Raw genomic sequence first — 7,602 nt, forward strand, 5'->3', positions numbered from 1 at the left:
ATCCTTTCAGGGACTGCATAAGGCCAAAACTATTTTCATGATTCTACTAAGACATTATTTGCTTTTTACACTCTCACTACTTCAGGAAGGTACAGTGGAGTTTTCCAGAGGCTACATATGATTATCATTAACAGTTTAAATGTTGAAGCATATATCTTCCATTAGATATATGCTGAAACAGACACTGTCTTCTGTGAAGCCAAATGTAAAAGTGGTTTCCAAAAAATGTAAAATGCTACTTTTATTACTAATTGTTTTGTTTCAGAAATATAGTTGTTCATTAAAAATGCAATTTATGTTAATAAGTAATAAGATTTTTTATTTTTAAATAAAGCAGTAACAGTTTTGTTTTAATTTCTAATGTGGTTAATATTAATAGAAATAATCCATTTAAGCAGAAATTCTTTGCAGTTTCAATAATTTTTAAGAGTATAAAGGGGACTTCAAACCAAAAATCTTGAGGACCAGTCACAAGAGATCAGATTAAGATGACCACGTTACTAAAGTCCCTGAGAAAGGAGTCAGAACCTCAGCACAAGATGGGCTGGAAGGGATTAAAGAATATCCGGTTTGCAGGATGAAGCCTCTGGGAGAAGTTCCACACTCACTCTGACACCACCATTAACAAGCTCTGGAGCAGTAGAGTAGGCGGCAGCAAGGATGGAAGGGCCTAGGTGAACAGTTCCACTTCCGGTTACCCATGGCTGCGCTTGGTGTGAAGGGATTCAGAAGCCCAGTGGGGTCCGGCGGAAGTGATAACTCAAAGAGCTGGAATCGTCGTGGAAGCAAGGCAGAAAGACTGCAGACTGGGGTGCTAATCCCCCAAAGGCTTGGGCAAGGACCATTTACTTCCACTACCAGGCAGGAGCCATCATTCAGCAACATCAGTATCAGATGTCCTATGACCCAACAGGGCCAGGAAGATTCTCGGCACTAGAAGGCGAGGGTCTCAAGAGCCAGAGGCCCCGGTTCTTGCAGCCCATGAGATATCAGCCTCACCATCTTGAGAAGGAAAAAGGGAAAACACCTTGAGAAGCTGAAAGAGGCCCTCTAGGAAGCTTGTGCTTTCTGTTAACTACGTATTTACTCACAAAGGACTATGTTATACCAGAAAACCCCAGTTACTAGATTTAAGCAAATTTAAGGTGACTTTTTCCTACATCAGTTGAAATTGTTGGTCAGAACAATATGAGCTCAACTAATTTTTTGGTACGTATAAATCACAGTGGTTACATTTTGACATCAGCTCAAAGTTCTCTTTCTCTATTCCTCTCCTATAGAAAGCTTTCCTTAATAATTTCTTCTTAATCTTTTACCTTTATCGCTCTCATTTTTTTCCTCCATTTCTTTCCCTCTCCTTATCCATCTGCTTTTATTCTCCCTCTTCTATATTCTTTTTCATTATTCTCTGCCTCAGGCAAGTTAATCGTAGCCTAAACTTACTAAACCAACAGCATTCAAAGCTGTTTTCAAGAGTTGCTCATTCCTGTGCCATTTACTGTGAGCATACAATAGTACACCAGGAACTTTATACAGAGCATTTCATTTAATCTTCACGGCAACCCTATATTTAATGTTTATACTTAATGCTTTATTGCAGCTCAGAGTAATGAAATTTGTCCAGTTTACACAACTGGTTATATGTGACAGGGTCAGGATTTAAACCCACACTCCTCAAACTCCAAGCCCATGCCCCTTCCTCTGTATCAAGCAGCCTCCACAGGTACAGTATTTTACAAGTTACAGTCCAAGAGCTATTTGCACCCCAATCTTCCCTGCCCTCTCCTACTTTTCGCTTATGACATATGTTTCTCCTGTGCTCACACTCTTCATGAGTTGATGGTTGTAGACAAACCAAGAAATGGGGAGCAGTCACACACAACATTATACCTAGACTATTATCTAAGAATAAAATGCAGAAGCTTTAGCAGTGGAACTCCAATTTATATTTTTCTTTAATCACATGTGCCTTGGAAGTTGATGATATGACAGAAGTTATATGATGAAGTCAAAGAATTGCCAGAATTCCCAGAATTTCATTAGATACAATTCTTAAATTATCTTTAATTGAGCACTTGCTATGTACCAGGCACACAACTAGTTAATTTCCATATATTATCTAATTCAACTGCTGCAATAACTCTACATGACAAATTTTAATTCCCTTTCACAGATGAGAAAACTGAAGCCTTAAGGGTTTAAAATAGTTTCTTATGATATCACAACTAGTAAATTCAAACTCAGGTCTGTCAGATTCAAAGCTTAAGTTCTTTTCGCTCCCTGCAATGATTATGTTTCACTGATATGTTACAATCCCACTGCTAGCATGCGACGTGGAGTTATTAGATTTTTTTTTTTTGGCATAAACCTTTTAGGATTCAATGTGTCCCCTCAGGCAGAAAACTGCCACATAGAGATGATGCATTGTCCCAGGAATGTGTTTTTTAAATCAGAAACAAATCCATTTCTCTGCTTTTATATTGCATTGATGTCCTTCCTCCTTTTAAAGTTCTCCTGAATGACACAGGCATTGAAAATGACATTTTGCATGCCAGTTTTCTTGTTACCATCTACTAGCTTTTGGTGCCACCCTCCTTTTTATATTTTTTTGAAGAAAATAGTGAAATAGCTTAGATATTAAACTATAAATTATACCAAGATGTGATTTGGAACTGAAATAAACCTCATGCTTTTTTAATGGGAATTTTCAAATACTGGAATACAATTTATTACCCAAAGGGAAAGAGGAGTCTAGACTTTTCTACTTCTCCCCAGTGCCTGGGTGACAAGTGACCTCAGGTTTCACCGAGGAATCACTAGAGGAAAGGGGATAGATTCAAGAATTTCATAATCAGAATGAACTTTTCAAAGACATACAACCACCCTGTATACATTCAGGCATGAGCTCCAAAACATTTAAAGTGACTAAAACATGCTACAAAGTTAAGCACCGTTTCATCTGTGCTAAAAAAAAAAATATTAATAAACAGTTCCAGCTAGGTGCAGTGCCTCACAACTGTAATCTCAACTCCTTGAGAAGTAGACAAGGGAGGATTACTTGAGCCCAGGAGTTCAAGATCAGCCTGTGCAATGTAGTGGGACCTCATCTCTACAAAAAATAAAAAAGTTAGCCAGCTGTGGTGGCACATGCCTGTAGTCCCAGCTACTTGGGAGGCTGAGGCAGGAGGATTGCTTGAGCCTAGGAGGTGGAGGCTGCAGTGAGCCGAGATTGTGCCACTGCATTCCAGCCTGGGTGACAAAGAGAGACCCTGTTTCAAGAAAATAAAATAATTTAAAAAAAATTTTTTTTTAATTAAAAAAAAAATTTACACCCATTTTCCAAGATGGCAGATTAGAGGCTTTCAGCATACCTCAGCCACTTGGAAATAGCAAGACAGTACATAAAGATCAACTCTGTGAGCTTTATTCAAGAAAGAAAACGGAAATGCACTGGAATCATGAAGGACACCCCAGATCCCAGAGAGAACATCGGCAAACGGCCCCCATGATGGTGTTCAGCTGATAAGTGGATGAGGCCCTAGTACATGAGAGAGGCAGAGAGCCATTCTCTGTGACTCACCTTTCCACTGGGGATCTGAGCAACCCAGGCCAAGGAAGAGCACTTTGTTTCTCCTGAGCCAGAGTTAATATGGGGAAAGACTTGGAGACACCATGAGGGAAAGACACCAGGAAAAGCTGCAGGCATTTTCCCAGATCCAGGACTAGAAGCAGGACACCATTTTTAATGTGGGCACATACAAAGTCAGTCATTCTTTGGTAACCCAGCAGCAGGGCTGCATAGGCATTTTAATCTCAAGCCAAAGATTGGACTGCCTGCTGGGGAGTGGAGTAGGGAACTCCACAGCAAGAACTGTGGAAACCACCTCAGCAGTAGGTGCTGGGATTCACAGGCTACAGCTGCGGTTTTTCCTGGGCAGTGAGACTTGCAGTCAGGGCCAGCCTGGCAAACTGGAACTGATCTGCATGTGCCAATGCTAGTTGCCCCACCCTGCTCCCGAGATTTTAGTGCAGTGGGGACCTATCGTCTCTACCCCCAGGCAGAAATTCAGACATTTGGAGCACTCACTTGCCTGGGCCAGCAGCCTGAGCCGCCCCACCCCTTCTGGACATAAATCTTGGTGCAGTAGGGCTCTCTTTGCTCCATACTTATGCAAATCTCCAGGCAGAGAACCTGCTCATCTGGATCAGCAGCCTGGCCCACCCCACCCTTCCTGTGCAGAGATCCAGGTGTAGGGAGACCCTCTCTGCTACCCAGGTAGATCTCCAGACATTCAGAGCACCTGCTTGCTTGGTCCAGCAGCCGGAGTCACCCCACTCCTCCTGAGCAGAGATTTTGGTGCAGGTGGTGATCTCTGCTCCACACCTAAGCAGATGTCTAGGGATTCAGAGCATTACTCATTAGATTAGCAGCCTGAGACACCCTACCCTCCTTGTTTAGAGGTCCTGTTACAGAGAGATCCTCTCTGCTTCACACCCAGGCAGATAGATCATTAGGCATTCAGAGCACCCAGTCATCTGGTTCAGCAACTGGAGCTGCCCCAGTCTTCCTGGACATAGATCATAGTGCAGCAGGACCCTCTACGCTTCACACCTAGGCAGATCTCCAGGTATCTGAAGCCTTGACTCTCCTGGATTAAAAGCTTAGGCTGCCCCCGATCTCTGTGCAGAGAACTCGGAGCCAAGGCAGTTTCTCAGCTCCATGCCTAGGCACACCTCTGGGCATCTGATGGCTACCCACTGGATTCTCCCCTGGCACTGGTGCAGGGGGCCTGCACATGGACCTGCCCAGTCCAGCCTCACCCTTTGTGTCTCTCCTTGCCCTGGGATGTGCAGGGAGCTCAGATAACTATGCATTCTATGAATCAGCCCACGGCCTGAGGCAACAGACAGCTTCTGCCAGTAACAAGAATCAAGTATATACCCAGCCATATTGGCTGCATCTGGCTCTTACCTAAAAGTGCCAGGCTTGTAGGATGAACTGCATAGGTCCACATAAAACCTGCCAAAAGAAGTGCATAGGGCTATAGAAACAACCAAAAGACCCTTTCCAGCATTCTCTACAGTCACATCCCCTAGGAAGGTGGAGGGAAAGGGACAGGGGAAAGAAAAAAATAACTTTTTAAATAATAAAATTTTGGGGGGAAAAAGAAAAGAAAAAAAATCCTATCTGCATAAAAATAATTACAAAAATTAGAAGTGCCAGTATCTCCAGAGATGAGAAGGACCCAGAGCAAGAATTCTGGCACCCTGAAAAATCTGAATGTAGTGACACCACCAAACGATTGCACCAGCTCTCCAGCAATGGTCTCTAACCAAAATGGAAACTCAGAAATGACAGATAAATAATTCAAAGTATAGATTGCAAGGAAACTCAGTGAAATTGAAGACAAGGTTGAAAATCAACACAAAGAAACCTCTAAAGCAATCCAGGAAATGAACAAAGAGATAAACATCTTAAAAAGAAATCAATTAGAGCTTCTGGAATTGAAAAACTCACTTAAGGAATTTCAAAATACAATTAAAAGCTTTATCGCTAAACCAGACGATGCAAAAGAAAGATTTTCAGAGCTTAAAGACCAGTCCTTTGAACTAACCCAGTCTAACAAAAATAAAAATTAGTTTTAAAAAATGAGTAAAGCCTTTTAGAAATATGGGATTATATAAAGCAACCAAACATACAAATTACTGACATTCCTGAGAGAGAAAGAGAAAAGGCAAACAACCTGTAAAGTATATTTTAGGGAATAATTCAAGAAAACTTCCCTAATCCTGCTGGAGAGGTAGACATCCAGATATAAAAAATCCAGAGGACACCTGCAAGATACTGTACAAAACAAACATCACCAATGCATAGAGTCATCAGACTGTCCAAGATCAATGCTAAAGAAAAAATCTTAAAGGCAGCTACAGAAAAAGGACAGATCACATACAAAGGGAACCCCAGCAGGCTAACAGTGGACTTCTCAGTAGAAACCTTACAAGCCAGGAGATATTAGGGGCCTATATTCAGCATCCTTAAAGGAAAGAATTTCCAACCAAGATTTTATATCCTGCTGAGCTAAGCCTCATAAGCAAAAGAGAAATAAAATTTTTCCAGACAAGCAAGCACTAAGGGAAGTTGTTAGCACTAGATTATCCTTACAAGAGATCCTTAAGGAAGTTCTAAACATGGAACAAAAGAATCATACCTGCCACCACAAAAACACACTTAAGTACATAAACCTCAGATCCTATAAAGCAAAAACAACAAAAACTACAAAGCAACCAGCTGACAACTTTATGACAGGATCAAAACCTCACATAGCAATATTAACTTACATTCAAATGTAAGTGGTCCAGATACCCCCACTTAAAAGGCAGAGTGCAAGTTGAATTAAAAAAAACAAAACCTATCCACCTTCTGTCTTCAAGAGACCCCTCTTACACATAGTGACACCCAAAAGCTCAAAGTAAGGAGTTGGAGAAAGTTCTACCATGCCAATGGAAAACAAAAAAGAGCAGGGGTCACTATGATTATATCAGATGAAACAGACTTTAAACTAACAATAGTTAAAAAAGAAAAAGAAAATAAAGGACAAAGAAGACATTACATAACAATAAAGGGCTCAATTCAATAAGAATACTTAACAATTTTAAATATATATGCTAATAAAACAAGTACTTTCAAGCCTACAAAAAGACTCAGCCACACAATAATAGTGAGGGACTTCAACACCCCACTGACAGCATTAGATAGATCATCAAGGCAGAAAACTAACAAACAAATTTTGGACTTAAACTCGACCCTTGACCAATTGAACCTAATAGACATCTACAGATTATTCCACCCATCAACCACAGAATATACATTCGTTTCCTCTGCACACAAAACATACTCCAAGATTGACCACATGCTTGGCCATAAAGCAAGTCTCAATAAATGTTTAAAAATTGAAATCATATGAACCATACTCTCAGACCACAGTGAAATAAAAATAGGAATTAATACCAGAAGATCTCCCAAAAGTATGCAAGTACATAAAAATTAAACAACTTGGGGGGTGGAGCCAAGATGGTCAAATAGGAACACCTCCGGTCTACAGCTCCCAGCCTGAGCGACACAGAAGATGGGTGATTTCTGCATTTCTGTTTGAGATACCGGTTTCATCTCACTAGGGAGTGCCAAACAGTGGGTGCAGGACAGTCAGTGAAGCACACTGTGCACGAGCCGAAGCAGGGCGAGGCATTGCCTCACTCGGGAAGCACAAGGGGTCAGGGAGTTCCCTTTCCTAGTCACAGAAAGGGGTAACAGACAGCACCTGGAATATCGGGTCAGTCCCACCCTAATACTGCGCTTTTCCAACGGGCCTGGAAAACGGCACACTAGGAGATTGTGTCCCGCACCTGGCTCGTGGGTCCTATGCCCACGGAGTCTCGCTGATTGCTAGCACAGCAGTCTGAGATCAAGCTGCAAGGTGGCAGCAATGCTGGGGGAGGGGCGCCCACCATTGCCCAGGCTTGCTTAGGTAAACAAAGCAGCCAGGAAGCTGGAACAGGGTGGAGCCCACCACAGCTCAAGGAGGCCTGCCTGCCTCTGTAGGC

This window comes from Hylobates moloch, unplaced genomic scaffold, assembly GCF_009828535.3.
Source record: "Hylobates moloch isolate HMO894 unplaced genomic scaffold, HMol_V3 SCAFFOLD_9, whole genome shotgun sequence".
In the NCBI taxonomy this organism is placed as follows: domain Eukaryota; kingdom Metazoa; phylum Chordata; class Mammalia; order Primates; family Hylobatidae; genus Hylobates; species Hylobates moloch.